This window comes from Anguilla rostrata, chromosome 19 (genome assembly GCF_018555375.3).
Source record: "Anguilla rostrata isolate EN2019 chromosome 19, ASM1855537v3, whole genome shotgun sequence".
NCBI lineage: Eukaryota > Metazoa > Chordata > Actinopteri > Anguilliformes > Anguillidae > Anguilla > Anguilla rostrata.
Genome location: NC_057951.1, coordinates 1888972 through 1906021, shown reverse-complemented (window position 1 = coordinate 1906021; position 17050 = coordinate 1888972). Strand labels below are relative to the sequence as shown.

The window sequence follows — 17050 nt, the reverse complement described above, 5'->3', positions numbered from 1 at the left end:
TACAGAGCATATTTCTCCAGAAAACATGTTTATACTTGTTCTGAACTGAATTTGAGTACAGTACAAGTTATTGTATATTTGCTACGTACAATAAATACTGCATGTAAAATACATATTGTACATACATACATAGAGAACTTCTTTACCCCCATGGGGACATTTCCCTCGCAGCATGTTACATTCACATTCGACACACACTTATACCAAGAAACATACTGTCATTCACGCAACAGAAAGGCTGGGCAGCGAAATACATACATACCAATACAAATTGGACATATACACGCCTATTCAATCAATCTTGACTGTGAGAGAGCCATCCACACATATGTTTGACCTGTCCATGTAGTGCATGCTTATAAACACAGGGCCAAGTGACTTGAAAGAATTGAGGAAATATTGGGTAGCATTGCTTTGAAATACATCTTATGTAATTTCAGTGAGGCAAGATAGCCTATATTGTTTGTAGTACCGTAACTTGGTGTCATTTTGATATCAATACTTTTGAGTAACTTGGCATTTTTGTACGTTGAAAACGTGTTTTTTATGCAATTGAGTTTTCCACACTGAGCCAAAGCAATCATAACATACTGTAATGCATTTGTAATGTGTGACTGCAGATATCAGAAATGCATCTGAAAAATTTAGAAAAACTGTAGGGTCTCAGGAACATCTCAGAGACTGGATGTCATGCAAACCACACTTCTGCCCTGGTTTTGGCTTAGTGGTCTAAACCATTCAACTGATGTGCAGCAGATCCAGGTTCAAACCTACAGGAAAATAATTTATTTGAGAGGTAACATAAACATACCAGCTCAATAGACAAGCAGTGACTTTTCAAAATGTATTGAGTTGTGGTTACACTACAGTAACAGAAGCAAGCATTCATCGGACACTACACAACTCCTCTTATAATGGATTTTATTTCCACTACTGTAGATTAATGTCATTGCTTTAACTGCAGATTTTAGCCCCATGCTGATCTACTCATATTGAGCCCAAACATAATCCAATATAGAATATGAAATAAGTACTACTGTGTCACAGTTCAATACATCACACAATAATAAATCACAACAGCAAAACATTCAATATTTTTATAATTCAGGTTTAATCATTGCATATTATTGTCTGAAAATACAGAAAATTAAAGGAAAACAAAAGGAAAAAAAAACAAAAAAACAATCAGAACAGAATTAATAAGGAAACCCAATCCATCATTGTTTATAGTAATGAAAGTTAATAGGTACACTGCAGTGATCATTCTGCATTCTTCATTCTTCTCCCTATCAGCTGCATTTGCCCACAAAAATTTGCACATTGGAAATTTTGTGAAAATGAATGAAAGCAACTGTAAAAACTAGTAGAATGCACATTTAAGTGGAGGAGTTTGCCACTGGCTTCTTTTAAAAAAGATGCAGATACAGGAGATACAGGAGAGAATTATTACTTCAAAAACATTTTACCCTGCCATTTTTTGGCATTATTACTCTCAATGCTATATTAGTGTTTTAATAATCAAAAGTACATAAACACACCTTGAATATTTGCAATATAAATGTATTAAAATGTAAAAAAAATATATCACATTTACATTACAGGCATTTAGCAGACGCTCTTATCCAGAGCGACTTACACAACTTTTTTTACATAGCATTTTACATTGTATCCATTTATACAGCTGGATATATACTGAAGCAATTTAGGTTAAGTACCTTGCTCAAGGGCACAACGTCAGTGTCCTACCCGGGAATCGAACCTGCGACCTTTCGGTTACAAGTCTAATTCCTTACCCACTGTGCTACACTCCGTCCTATCATTTAGACAGCAAGTGCTTAACCAGTAAGTGTATAATTCGTCCAGGTGCGTAGAACTGCTGAAATCCGTCCCGCTAGAGTTGGCTAAGTATCTGCGTTCATTTGCTAATTACATACCGCGTTAGATTTAAAATTTCCCTGTGTGGTAACTGTTCTTTGTGTTAGGTTTCTATCTGCCGCTTTTTATTCTTAGAATTGATAGATTGGCTACTTGGGCTTAGCGATTGCGATTATTGTATTATTACTGACTGTGAACCCGTGTAATCAGCACGTTATTCGATTCAGGTTTTCAATTGCTAATTAGGTACACCCCAGTTTATGTGTCAGCTCCCCATTCCAGTCTGCTCTCTCCCCCTCAGAACGCACTTTTAGCGACGTGGCCCCCCTCGACAACAGAACCTCTCTAACCTCTGCTACCCCCCGCTGACCCCCTGTGAGAACTTCACGGTCACACGGGGGCTATGGAACTGCCAGTCTGCTACGTGCAAGGCGGACTTCATTTCCGCCTATGCCTCCCTCCTATCCCTCACAGAGACCTGGATCACACTAGACAACTCTGCCACTCCTGCTGCCCTCTCGTCCGCCTACTCCTTCTCCGCACACCCCCGGCGATCTGGCCGTGGTGGTGGTACTGGTCTACTGATCTCCCCCACTTGGAAATTCTCTGTTCTCCCCCTCCCTGACCTGTCAATATCCACTTTTGAATTCCATCCTGTCTCTATCACCTACCCTGCTAACCTCTATATTGTTGTTATTTATCGTCCCCTGGGGCCCCTGGGAAGCTTCCTGGATGAGCTAGACACCTTGCTCAGCTCCTTCCCTGAGGACGGCACCCCGCTGATCCTCCTGGGAGATTTTAACATCCACCTAGAGGCCTCCCAGTCTGCTGCCTTCCTACCACTACTCCACTCATTCAACCTCTCCCTACAACACTCTCCCCCAACCCACAAGGCAGGCAACCTCCTAGACCAGATCTTCCCGAGGAACTTCTCCAGCTCCAATCTCACGGTTACCCCCCTGCATACGTCTGACCATCACTTCATCTCCTTCTCCCTCCCTCCCGCTCCCCATCCTCCCCCACCCCACTGTCACTGTCCGCCGTAACCTCCGCTCCCTCTCCACCTCTTCTCTCACTCCCAGACTGCTTCCCTCCCCCCTTCAATCATTCTCCAAGCTCCCCACTAACTCTGCATCTTCCACCCTAACTTCATCTCTCTCCTCAGCACTCGACTCCCTATGTCCTCTTGTCCCTAGGCCAGCACGTTCATCGCCTCCGAGTCCATGGATGTCTGACATCCTACGCACCTCCAGGGCCAGCCTCCGCGCTGCTGAGAGGAAGTGGGGCAAATCCAGGGACCCATCTGACCTTTCAGCCTATCAGTCTCTCCTGACAGTTTTCTTCTGCTGTCACCGCCGCTAAGGCTAATTTCTATCAAACTAAAATTCATAACTCCATTTCTAACCCTCATCAACTGTTCTCTATTTTCTCCTCTCTCCTCAGCATGCCGCCTCCCCCACCCCAGTCTTCCTTCACTGCAGATGACTTTGCAACATTCTTTGACGAAAAGATCGCAGTCATCCGCAGCTCCTTTTCCCCCTCTGCCCCCTCTGCACCCTCCGCCCCGTTTCTCCACATTTTATCTCCTCACAGACAGGAGTTTCCCAGCTCCTGCTCTCCCACCACCCTACCACCTGCGCCCTCGACCCTATCCCCTCATCTCTCCTCCAGGCAATCACACCAGACATCCTCCCATTTGTCACCTCCCTTGTGAACTCCTCCCTATCTTCTGGATGTTTCCCCTCATCCTTCAAGAGGGCCCACATCACCCCGCTGCTGAAGAAAACCACACTAGATCCTTCAGTCATCCAGAACTACCGCCCGGTATCTCTCCTCCCTCTTCTACTTGAACGTGCTGCATCTAACCAACTCTCTGCTTTCTTCTCTCAGAATAACCTGCTTGACCCCCACCAGTCTGGCTTCAGGCCTGGCCACTCGACAGAGACTGCACTCCTCTCTGTCAGTGAGTCACTCCATGCCGCACGAGCAGCCTCCCTCTCCTCTGTCCTGATTCTTCTAGACCTCTCTGCTGCATTCGACACTGTGGAGCACTCCATCCTCCTGCGGCACAGTCCTTGACTGGATTGAGTCTTACCTCTCCGACCGTTTCTTCCAGGTTGCCTGGGCGGGTAAGGTATCACCACCCCGTCCCCTCGCCACCGGAGTTCCCCAGGGCTCAGTCCTCGGTCCCCTTCTCTTCTCCTTATACACCAGATTCCTTGGCCCTGTAATCTCTGCCCATGGCTTGTCCTATCATTGCTATGCCAACGACACACAACTCTTTCTCTCCTTCTCCCCATCGGACACACAGGTCCCTGCCCACATCTCCGCTTGCCTGAGGGACATCCAGAGCTGGATGGACAATCACCACCTGAAGCTCAACCCGGGAAAGACGGAACTAATCTTTATTCCTGCCCTAACCTCTCCCCTCCTCGATTTTTCCATTTCCCTAGGGGACACCTTAGTGACATCAGCACCCTGTGCCAAGAATCTCGGAGTGGTGATGGACAACAGGTTGTCCCTCTCCAGGAACATCGCAGCAGTAAGCTGGGCGTGCAGATGTTTCCTGTATAACATCCGGAGAATCCGCCCCTTTCTCACCACCTACTCAACCCAGCTCCTGGTCCAAGCAATGGTACTATCCTGCCTGGACTACTGCAACTCTCTTCTGGCATCTGCCATCAGACTCCTGCAACTCATTCAGAATGCTGCAGCTCATCTGGTCTTCAACCTCCCCAGACACTTCCACATCACTCCCCTGCTCACTACCCTCCACTGGCTGCCTGTTATAGCTCGCATCAAATTTAAAACATTGGTCCTAGCATACCAGGCAGTCAAGGGATCAGCCCCAGCATACCTCCACAAGATATTCAAACCCTACATGCCAGCCAGACCCCTCCGTTCTGCTACCTCAGGACGCCTGGCACCTCCCCCTCTTCGCACCTGCGCTTCCCGAACACGTCTCCTGTCTGTTCTGGCCCCACGATGGTGGAATGACCTCCCCGTGGAGGTCAGAACAGCTGAGACACTGACCCACTTCAAGCGACGACTGAAGACTCACCTCTTCAGGCTGCACCTCTCCCCATCCCTCCCTACCTCCCTGTAATCTCTTAAATGACTGTAAGCTTAGGGTTGTAACTGGGTAGCTGTTTTGTAGGTGACTTACTTAATGCACTAGTCTTAACTATTGCTTGTATTTTTGCATAGACCGCGTTGTTACTGTTCTCGTTTGTGTTAGTGTAAATCAGTTCAACTTTGAGGGTCCAAGTTGAACTATGCGGTCGTTCCCTGCACTTGGGCCGGTACTTCTCTCTAGGGTTTTTCGACATATTTGTTCCTGGTTATGGTTATACACTTTGTTGTACGTCGCTCTGGATAAGATCGTCTGCAATGTAATGTAATGTAACCTGAACTTCTAAAAGATAATAATCTTATGTACAGGGGTTAGGTTATACTGAGGTTATATATATATATGTAATATTGGGCACAGCTGAAATTGCACTGGTAAGGCATTGGTCAAGGAAGGTTGCAAGTGTGTCGATGTGTGTGTGTGTGTGATTGGGTGAGAGTGTGTTTGTGTGCGTGAATTTGTGAATGTGTGTGCATACATGTGTACGTTTGTGGGAGTGACTGTGGATGTGAACGTGTGTGTATGTGTGTGAGTGCATGAGTATGTGTGTGCCCGGATTGTGTGTGTGTATGGGTAAGAGAAAGTGTGTGTGCGTGCGTTTGTGTGAATGTGTGTGTGACTGTGTATTTGAGTGTGTGTGCATGCAAGAGAATGAGTGTATGTATGTGTATGTGTGTGTGTGTGTGTGTGTGCGTGAGAGTGCCTTTGTGAATGTGTGTGTGTTTATACGTGTGTGTGTGTATGTATGGGTGTCAGAATGTTTGTGTATACATGTGTATATGGTGTGTGCACGCATGTATGTGTATGCATGTGTGTGCATGTGTGAGTGCATGAGTGTGTGTGTGTGCGTATGGGTAAGAGAATGTGTGTGTTTATACATGTGTGTGCGTGCGTGCGTATGGGAATGAGAATGTGTGTGTGTTGACACGTTTGTGTTTGTGCGTGATTGCATAAATGTGTGTGTGTGTGTGTGCGTTTGCGAATGTGTGTGTCTGTATACTGTATGTGAGTGTGTGAGTGAGAGAAAAAGTGTGTGTGTATGAGCGCGTGTATGTGTGCATGCGCGTGTGCGTGAGATTGTGTGTGTCCGTGTGTAGGTGTGTGAGAGAGTGTGCGTGCATAGGTTTGTGAGTGCGTGTGCATGAGTAAACATGAGTGCATGTATTTGTGAGTGCGTGTGCATGACTGAGAGAGAAAGGGTGTGTGTGATGGAGTGTATGTGACTGGTTGTGCGAGAGTGTGTGTAGATGTGTGAGTGCATGTGTGTGAGTCTAGGTGCATATGAGTGTGTATATATATATGTGAGTGTGTGATTGAGTGTGTGTGTATGTGTATACGAGTGTGTGTGTGTATATACGTGTGTGTGTGTATGTGTGTGTGTGCGAGCGTGTGTGTGTGTGTATGTGTGAGTGTGTGTAACTGTACATGAGAGTGTGTGTATATATATGTCTGTGTGTGTGTGTGCATGCGTTGGAGTGTGTATGCTCACATGTGTGTGTGTATGCATGTGTGTGTGTGCACGCGCATGTGTGTGTGTCTCTACTCCAGTTAGCAGAGGGACACTGAGGAGTGTGTGTGTTGACACGTGTTTGTGTCTCTGCAGGCATGTGTGTGTGTGTGAGTGCATGAGTTTGTGTGTGTGTGTGTGCGTTTGTGTGAATGTGTGTGGATGTGAGTGTGTGTGTGTGAGAGAGAGGGTGTGTGTGTGTGTGAGTGACAGAGTATGAGAGAGAGAGAGAGAGAGAGAGAGTGTGTGCATACGATTATGAGCGTGTGTATGTATGCATGCATGCGTGTGTGCGCGTGAGAGTGCACTGGTGAATGTGTGTGTGTTTATACATGTGTGTGCATGCGTATGGGAATGTGAATGTGTGTGTGTTTATACATGTGTGTGCATGCGTATGGGAATGTGAATGTGTGTGTTGACACGTGTTTGTGTCTCTGCACGCATGTATGTGTGCGTGCGTGAGTGCATGAGTTTGTGTGTGTGTGCGTGCGTTTGTGTGAATGTGTGTGTGTGAGAGAGAGGGTGTGTGTGTGAGTGACTGAGTATGAGAGAGAGAGAAAGTGTGTGTGTGCATACGGTTATGAGCGTGTGTACATATGTATGCATGTGTGTGTGCGCGTGAGAGTGCACTGGTGAATGTGTTTGTTCGTGTGTGCGAGAGATTGTGTGTGTTCATGTGTGTAGGTGTGTGTGTGCATGTGTGTGATTGGGTGTGTGAGTGATTGGGTGTGAGAGGGTGTGTATGTGTGTGTAAGAGTGTGAGTGTGTGTGCACGAGTGTGTGCGTGCGTAGGTGTGTGAGTGCGTGTGCATGAGTGTACATCAGTGTGTGTATTTGTGAGTGCGTGTGCATGAGTGTGAGAAAGCAAGGGTGTGTGTGTGGATGTGTGGATGTGTGTATGTGGGTGTGTGTGTCTATGTGTATCTGAGTGTGTGTGTATGTGTAAATGAGTGTGTGCGGTATGTGTGTGTGAGTGAGTATATGAATGTGGTGTGTGTGTGTGTACATGAGTGTATGTATTTGTGTGTACGTGCATGTGTGCGGGTGTGTATGCGCACGTGTGTGTGTGTGTATGCGTGTGTGTGCACGTGCATGTTTGTGTGTGTGTGTGTGTGTGTCTACTCCAGTTGGCAGAGGGACACTGAGGAGTTCCACACATTAAATCCAGCACAGAGGGGTGTGTGTTGAGTGAAGTGTATGTGGAGTCTGTGCAGGAGGGTCAGTGTGTCAGAGTCAGAGATGCTGTAGAAGGACAGAGTCCCGGCCGGACGGTCCACACACACTCCTACCCTGTACACACACACTACTCTACCATCATCATCATCATCATCATCATCACACACTCCTGCTCTGCGGTAGGGGGAGGGGGGGGCAGGTATGTGTGTTCGGTTCTTATTGTGCCTGACACAGTAACTGAGGATATCAGAGTCACTGGGCTTAAAGCAGCTCAGAATCCAGGAGTTTTTATTCCCTCCAAACTCACAGTCAGAATCCCGTCCTTTCCTGCTGATTCCTTTATCTGTCACTGCTATATCAACCCATCCCCCCTCAGACACACTGCACTCAGCCTCCCAGTAACAGCGCTCACACACACTCTCTCCGCACACAACCTGGGTCCGGTGCTTAAATCTCTCTGGATGATCAGGATATGGCTCCTCTCTCCCCGGTGTGTGTGTCACCCTCCTGTTCCCCTCAGACAGAGACAGCTTTCTGCACGCTGTGTTTGGATCCAGTGTGAGCTGACAGCCGTCTGCACACCAGAGACATTAATGAGATTAATTATCACTATTAATATTCACCTTATTATGTGTGTGAGAGAGAAAGGACTGTCATAGTACCTCTGTGTGTGTGTTTGTGTACATGTGTGTTTCTGTTTGTGTGTTTATGTGTGTAAGAGAGAAGTCTCTCTCTCTCTCTCACACACACACACACACACACACACAGCAGAGTGTGTATCTATGGAAAGTGTTCTGTGTCGATACAGACTCACATTTCCTGGGTCCTGGTTTGGTCCTGTTCTCTCCTCCATGGTCCACACTGTAAGAACAGCAGAACAGAATTCTGAATTTTAACCATCCTTTATTTCCACTCTTAACACACCAATGACATCACATATATAAAAACAAAGGCACAATAAAACACAAAACCACGATCATATGAAAAAAACACAAATCTGTCAGAAAGGAAACTTATTCCATTCACTCACCCTGTTCCATGTGCAAAAATATCTCCCCTCCCTCCACTGAACATAAAACACCCTTATAACACACACACTCTGAAACACACTCAGGTTCTCCATTGCTTTGTAATACTGAAACTCCACCATCACTGTGTCCCTGATCAAACCCCTAACTACAACAACCACATCTTATTTACTGCAGTGATCCCGTGCAGCACCCTCCACAGGAGATCCCCAACTCTCTTGAGTAACGCTGGTTTGTACAGTGCCCTCCATGCCCCCCCCCCAACTCCTTCTGTGTGTGTGTGTGTGAGGTGCACTAAGGAAACTCTCTTTACTTACAGCAGTGTGAGTGTGTCCAGTTTAGCAGCAGACAGCGCTCTCACTCCTGAGTCTCCCGGGTGATTGTATCTCAGGTCCAGCTCTCTCAGGTGTGAGGGGTTTGAACACAGAGCTGAAGCCAGAGAATCACAGCCTCTCTGTGTGACTCTACAGCCTGACAGCCTGCAGAGAGGACACACACACCTTACATGCATTAATATAAACTAACAGGGCTGTGTGTGTCAAACACATAGCAGTGTGTTACACACCGTACACACATTAACATAAACTAACAGGGCTGTGTGTGTCAAACACATAGCAGTGCGTTACACACCTAACACGCATTAATATAAACTAACAGGGCTTTGTGTGTCAAACGCATAGCAGTGTGTTACACACCTTAGACAAATTAATATAAACTAACAGGGCTGTGTGTGTCAAACACATAGCAGTGTGTTACACACCTTACACACATTAATATAAACTAACAGGGCTGTGTGTGTCAAACACATAGCAGTGTGTTACACACCTTACACACATTAATATAAACTAACAGGGCTGTGTGTGTCAAACACCTAGCAGTGATAACAGGGCTCTGGAATTAATCATGACTATTTAAGAAAATGACCAGTTAAACTAAATTTGAACAGATTCAATTAATTTTCATAATTTTGAAGAATGTATGAATAGAAACGATTTGACGCTTCTCAAAAATATGTTTTTTCCAACTGATGTCAGATTTAAAATGTGTTTCTATAAGAGGAAGAACAGGAAAATGTTGCTATATTTCTGTGAAGAAAAATAACTCTCTTGTCTATTTTAACATTAAAAACATTAGTAATATCAGTGCTATATTTAGTCATTATTAACATTAGTGCTGTATTGTGTCACATTGGAACCCTTTTTGATTGAAGGGGTTTGTGTTTGTACTCACCCCAGTCTCTGCACTTTACAGTGTGGGTCCTCCAGTCCAGCAGAGAGCGCTCTCACTCCTGAATCCTGCAGCTCATTGTCTCTGAGCTCCAGATCTCTCAGCTCTGAGTGAGGAGAGCGCAGGACTGAGGCCAGAACATCACAGCAGCCCTCTGTGAGATTACACCAACCCAGCCTGTGGAGAGACCCACCCCCCCACCACCCGCCCCACACACACAAACATGCACACGTACCACACACACACAACACACACACACACACAAGCACATCACACACCACACAACACACACAAACAGACACACACACACACACACACAGACACACACACACACAATTGAAATTCACTGCTGATTGTCACACTGTGCACCTTGGCAGCAGATAAATGTGGAATTTCCTATTTGTACAGTACGTGCATTCCTGGGATGTACACAGTACACACAAAAACAGGAAGAGTTTATATTAATTACATTCATAAAGTATTCTGATTAATCCACAAAAAAAAAAGGTTATCACTTGGCTCAATTAACAAAAATAACTAAAAATAAGGAGCCAATTCAACTCAAGGTTGGGGGCTTCCTGCAAGGATTTCATTAACAAAACTGTTCCATGTTGCGATGATATCACATGGGACACAACATGATTGCAAATCATTTGCAACACAAGAAACAGCACTATATGATCACTATGGTGTACTTTACCTCACCTTCAGTCTACAAACATCTTTATATTTTAAAAACATTCAATCTTCATCTAATAATGTAACCAAGGCGGCAAATGAAATACACTGCACGCCATCTACTGGCTGCAGAGAAACACCACAACTGATATTGCCATTGACTGGTACTACAGGTATATGGAGGACCAAATAAAAAAAAATATATGATCAATAAATAATTAATATAAATAATACAAAAGCAAGAAAATGTAAAAATAATTTAATGTACACAGAAAAATTAATAGACAAAATCTGACAAATGGGTATTTGCATTTATTTCCATATTTTTCTTGATTCATTCATTGCTTGAGTTCATTTCCATTTTTTCTTGTATTATTCTGATTTTATTTCCTTATTTATGTTTTGATTAATTTATGCCTGTAATATAATTATATTTTATTTATTTCTGTATTTTTTTAATCCATATGTTAATGAGGGGGCTGTCAATGAAAATATGTCATAGTGTCACAATATTTCCATTGGTTGATCGATACCAGAGTACGTAGATTCACTGTACATGCCTTGCTTCAACACCGGTTGCTTTTTACCACATTTACGTTAGTAGGGCAGAGCAGGGCAAAACGTAACAGATCTTATTTTTTTGGTTAGGTGGTGCAGCTTGAGTGACGTATTTCAGGATAAACACTCAGAATGACCCTTGCTTTCTCTCCAACGAAAGGTGAGGGATTTTGATAAACATTTTGGGAGATATTGCCAAATAAAAGTTTGTTTTGGTGATATGTAAGCACATTGTTTTACCATAAGTATTTTTTGGGTGCTGTAATGTGTGTGCATATCAAAGGATCCAAATGTATGTAATCGTAAACAGTCTTTTCGTGACTAACAGATTGCATATTTTTGATAGAGCAATCAGCTCCACCTGCAGGATTAAGACATGCACGCAGACTCACAGAGCAAGGGAACATAACAGGACTGAAAAGGGAAGACATTCAACGGGAACTGCAGAATAATGCTGGGATAACTTCAGAAGGGAAAAGAACAGGACCACATAGAAGAGTTTATGATAAACTTTACTTTGGAGCTTAAAGAACTGTGGCATACATACAGCACGGCTGCACTCAATCTCCTGAACAAGCTACCTCACTACCTCACTGACGTCTTACATTGGTTGGTATATCCTGTTTCGAAAAGCCTAGGGCTCCACCTAGTGGATAACCTGACTACACTACAAATGTACAGTATCGTGATAAGTTTTCACCAGTTGGCAATAGGCTATGAAAAACATTTAAATGTAATCAATAGATAGATTAGAAACAGTGTTTGTATCCTAAAACATCAAACTGTATTGAGTTACCTTACTTTGTGTGAACCTTTAAAGGTATTAAAACTTAGGTTAGCTAGCCATGTTAGTTTTCCATTATTCCATTATGGTATGAAATCATAATTAGGATGTAGGTGTGAATGGTTTCTATTAAAAATGATTAATCTAGTTCTAGTTATATTTTCAGAATTGAGCCAAATAGGAAAACTGTTGTTTCCTATACAGGCAAGAGATAGCCAGAGGCTTGAGCCTGGCTGACCTAGCTGAAAATGCTAGTCCTCATTATGTGCTCTTTTGTGTGGATGCTTTGACAGTTTGTTCCAGGTAGCTGCATCACAGAGATTGACCCTGTAGTGATCAGCCATTTGGAGGAAGTGGCTCTTCGCCTGAATGTTTCACTCCATAATTCAGATTACGCCAGATCAATTGGATGCCCTTCTCACATACTGCCTGAGGAAGCACTGGAGAGTTATTTATTAGTTGGTTTGTCTGTTCATCATGTTGCAGCACAATTAATTAACAATTAATCCCTTGCATGTCCACTTCCCATGAGTTCTCAACAGGATGCTTAGCAGGGTGATCTACACTAGATCATTTAAACTTAATACACTTATGCGAAGCAAGTTTTATCCATCTATGCCTCAGTGGTATTTCTCCCATCTCATTAGTAATGCATTAATTGGTGTTGTTCTGAGTGCCCCACAGCATATCCTCAAAGCTTTTGCCTGTTTAACATGTGATGCCAGGAAGGGAATTGGGGTGCTGTCCACCAGGGGGCAGCATCGGCCCTACAGAGAGGTATGCTGCAGCTGGGCCCATTACCTAACCATGGGTCTATAAGAGGCCTAGCTTCCAGGCCTAGGGTGAGGGTGGCTATGAGTTATGGGTTGGTCGTTTGTTGGAGCAGCTAAAGGACATATAATGACCCTGTGCTTATATAATGAGGAGTCTCCTTGTGTTCCTGCTATATAATGACCTGTGCTCTGTATAGCAGTGAGGAGTCTCCTTTGTTTGCTTTCCTGCTATATAATGAATCTCCTGTGTGCTCATGTATAGCAGTGAGGATCTCTTGGTTGCATATAATGACCAGTGTCTATAGCAGTGACGTTTGTGTTTCTGCTATATAATGACCCTGTGCAACCTCTACTCTCTGCCTAGCAAGATAAGTAAAGCCAACTGCTGTAGAATTTAAATGTTCTGAAATCCAGACTTTAGCTTTGGATTGGAACCACAGAAGAGTGACAAAACTAAGTGATGTAACATTGCACCTAAACAGCAGTTTGCATGTTGATCAGATTGACCCTCTTCCCGAAGATGTACACACATACCCTATCGACCAATAGTTGATTTTACCAACAGTAATAATATCTGATTTTATGCTCAATATCTTCAGAAACGCCACAACCCTGTAGCACACACAGGTGTGTAATGATGAAGGAGTACAACTCATCTTCATCACAAGGTCAGCATGAGAAAGAGAGTGGGGTATAAGTTAGAGCTGCCGCGGTATTGATTTATTTCCTTACCGCTAAAATTAGCGAAGCCATTCAAACCGTTGCGGTAACCGCCATAAAAAAATAATAATTTAAACCTCCGGCTACGATTTCATTTTTTACTTTCAAGTACATTTCTGGAATGGCTGTTTCTGAGAAATAGGTTCTGCCCGGCTGGTTCATACTGCTTGTCGAAGGACTGAAGCATAGCTCGGAATGATGGCTTTCCTACAGTCCGAAAGGGCACCATCTCCACAACCAAATGCTTTGTTACAGTTGTTGTAAGTGCTCGCCACTTGTTGCTGTCCCGGTTGTATTTAGTCACTCTGGCAAATGCCTCTGAGACTCCTAACTGACGTAGTGCCGAGCCGGTACCTCCCGAGGTAGATGGGGTGCCTTTCATTGCATCGTATAACGGACGGTGAGTGGTCCTAAGATGCGATGCTAGATTTGTCCTGTTTCCTCGCATGACGTTGATTTTCTTGTTGCAAATGCGGCACACTGCCTCATTCAAATTCTTTGGCTTTCCATGTTCATCAGGCTCAAAGCCAAAATGCTCCCAAACAGGAGAAGTAACGCTGGGTTCCGCTACAAGATCCATGTTTTTAGCCTAATTTGAAGCGAAAACTTTCCGTAGCCAACAGTTCCAAAGCACGTTCTGGGTGCCACGTTCTCCGATCAGAACGTTAACTGCGCAACTGCGAGTGGAAACTTTCGAACACATGGCGTGAAGAAAATAGGCTACACAATTATTAGAATTATTTTAAAAATTGCACTGCATTTATTTCAGATCACAACTTTTACAAGCAAATATTGGAACATAAACAATTGGCCTAAAATTAACGGGAAAAAACAAAAACCAGCGGTGAAGCGGTGATCGGCTTGACTCTGCGGTGGACGTGACGTGATTGCGTTACCACGGTAATGCAGTAACCGCGGCAGCTCTAGTTTGCCGGCCACTGACCTGTGTTCAAAGCCTCTCTAACTACTCTGAGAACACTGTCCTCTAGCTGCGCTTCTCACTAGTCTTCTCGAGTGAACTGTTCCCAAGATCTGAGAGAAAATTTAAAAAGGAGAATTAAAAAAGGAAGGGCAGAAAAGTTCCGTGTGGGAGCGATTTAGTGAATGACGAGTCAAGTGCTGGGTATGTCATATGCAACAGCTGCGAAATAATGAGAAATAGCGGTAATGTGTGATCGGGTGCGGGTCTCTAAATCGGAGAAAATAATTTGTTCGGGTGGGTGGCGGGTGGATGATTTATGCGTACATGTGGATTCGGATGACGTCAGAGCCGATCCGCGCATCACTAGTGTGTATGTGTGAAACCGCGCCCTGTACTCCTCTGGGAGCAGCGCACACTTTTATTTGAGTTATTTGAGTTTGATTTATTTATTTGAGTTTGTCAAGCACTTTAAACATCAGCACTTCTTACGTTTATTTTTTAAACAATTGAGGTTATTGCGATTTCTTGTTCGTGTTGTCATTTAAATAAAGAAAAACATTTATCTGCACCGTTACTCCTGTTTACAATCATTTACATAATGTGTTAAGAAATTACCAATGTGTATGGGAACTGACAAAAAAGGTAACACTTAAAATGTATTATTACGCTGCCAAAAGGCGCGGTGAACAATTTTGGGTCTAACTAAATTATGTGCTGGTGCACCTAAATGAAAAAGTTAGGCGCACCAGTGCATCCAATGTAAAAAGTTAGTCTGGAGCCCTGTAAATCCAAGGAAGTTATACTTATTTTATACAATACCTTTGTCAGACCTCACTTTGTGATGTTCTGTGTAAGGACCCACACGCAGACCAGGGAAATCCAAGAAAACGTCGTCTTTAATCAGTGCGAAGTTCGTAGCCAGGTGATCAGAGAGAGTGCGGTACAGAATCGAGTTTCCAAAAGAAAAGTAAAAAGACAGGCAAAAAGTCAAAAACCAGGAGATCAGAAATAGCGAAGGTACAAAGGGGCAGGCAAAAGAGAAGTCAAAGAAAAGCGAAGGTCGAACCAGATCAAACAAAACCAAAAGGGGCAGGCAAACTCGAAGTCGGGCAAAGGGGTGTCGCAAGAATCTCAATAAACAAAGGCTTACAAATAATCGGCACAATGAATATGATCAACGTTCTGACAGGGACTTGGTGGAAAAGACTGACATTTATACACTGGGGAAGGTAACAATCAAGGAGGGGTTACGTGAGTGAGGGCGGAGTAACAAACAACATCCAGGTGAAGAACATTAGGATAACTAATTAAATGACAGGGGACTGACAAAACGCGGACTGGAATCACATAGACAACAATGATAACAGACGGCCTGGGTTTAGCAGGTAAAACACGTGCAGAGAGAGAGAGGTGCAGTTAGAGCAAGAGACAGGTGCAGGCAATTGCAGAACTCAGCGTTAGAGCAGGCTAGAAAGAAAAGGGGCGGAGCTACAGCGCCAGCATGGAAAAGGGGAGACTGGTTAATGTATTAGTATAGTGATCTAAACTATCAAAAACCAAAACTAGTGTGTGTTAGTCCATTAGTAATATTCACATGTTAGTATATTAGTGAGGTTAGTACTTTACAATCTATAAGTTAGTAGGGATTAGTAGAAATTAGTAAAACTAGAAATCAGCAGGAAGAAAGTAAAGCGAGACTGGAAAGAAGGGGGAAACCACGAAAACCCGGAACCACCCGAATAGTGAAATCACACAAGTACAGGGGAGTGAAGCAGCTCAGGGAACACAGACACAGAGCAGTACTGGGGAGACAAGTGACCGGAAATACAGACTACAACAGTACCCCCCCCCTAGGAAACGCCTCTTGGCGTTTTCACCGGTGGCACAGGGTGTTTCACATGAAAGTCCTTAACAATCTGCTTATCCAAAATGAAGCGAGAGGGGATCCAGCTTTTCCTCGGGGCGTAGCCTTCCCAGTCCACCAGGTACTGAAGGCCGCGACCCCGACGACGAACATCCAACAGTTTGTTCACGGTGTAGGCATCACCACCATCAATGAGTCGGGGGGAGGGGGGGGCTCAGGGGCAGGGCAGAGGGGATGGGTAACAACGGGTTTTAAGCGGGAAACATGAAAAGTGGGGTGAATTCTGCGCATGGTGGAGGGTAACTTTAATATAACAGCAGTGGGGCTGAGGATTTTAACAATAGGGAAGGGGCCAATAAAACGAGGAGCTAACTTCTGGGACTCAACACGTAAGGGAATGTCTCTGGTGGTGAGCCAAACACGCTGTCCAACTCTGTAGGAGGGGGCTTTAGAGCGGCGGCGATCGGCCGTCACCTTCATCCTGGCGCTGGCGCGAAGCAAGTTGAGGCCAGCGGTCTTCCATGTTCTCCTGCAGCGCCGGATGAAGGCTTCAGCTGAGGGGACCCCCACCTCCTCCTCCTGACTAGGGAATAGAGGCGGCTGGTACCCTAGGCAGCACTCGAACGGAGAAAGTTTGGAAGCGGAGGTGTGTGAGTTAATGGCATACTCTGCCCAGGGTAGTTGATAAGACCATGAGGTGGGGTTCTTGGAGCAGAGGCATCTAAGGACAGTTTCGATCACTTGATTGGCCCGCTCGGTCTGGCCATTGGTCTGGGGTGAAATCCTGAGGATAGGCTAATGGAGGAAC

General features: G+C 44.6%; 1 protein-coding gene and 3 long non-coding RNA genes across 4 annotated transcripts in view; 1 reads left to right on the top strand and 3 right to left on the bottom strand.

Annotated features, from left to right (window-relative positions):
* Positions 1-17050, bottom strand: part of LOC135245705 (uncharacterized) — a 492416-nt gene that overhangs the window by 173059 nt on the left and 302307 nt on the right.
* The window catches only part of LOC135245748 (uncharacterized), a 516260-nt gene continuing 504654 nt past the window's right edge, over positions 5445-17050 (top strand). The window contains exon 1 of the long non-coding RNA XR_010327371.1: positions 5445-6102. This is a non-coding gene — a long non-coding RNA (uncharacterized LOC135245748). The remainder of the gene's footprint in view (positions 6103-17050) is intronic.
* On the bottom strand, positions 8128-9026 carry LOC135245754 (uncharacterized). The gene is made up of 2 exons (XR_010327376.1): positions 8503-9026; positions 8128-8262 (listed from the first exon to the last, which is right to left on the bottom strand). It is a non-coding gene; the product is annotated as an uncharacterized LOC135245754 (long non-coding RNA).
* On the bottom strand, positions 9967-15860 carry LOC135245766 (uncharacterized). Its single transcript, XR_010327389.1, has 2 exons — positions 15198-15860; positions 9967-10120 (listed from the first exon to the last, which is right to left on the bottom strand). It is a non-coding gene; the product is annotated as an uncharacterized LOC135245766 (long non-coding RNA).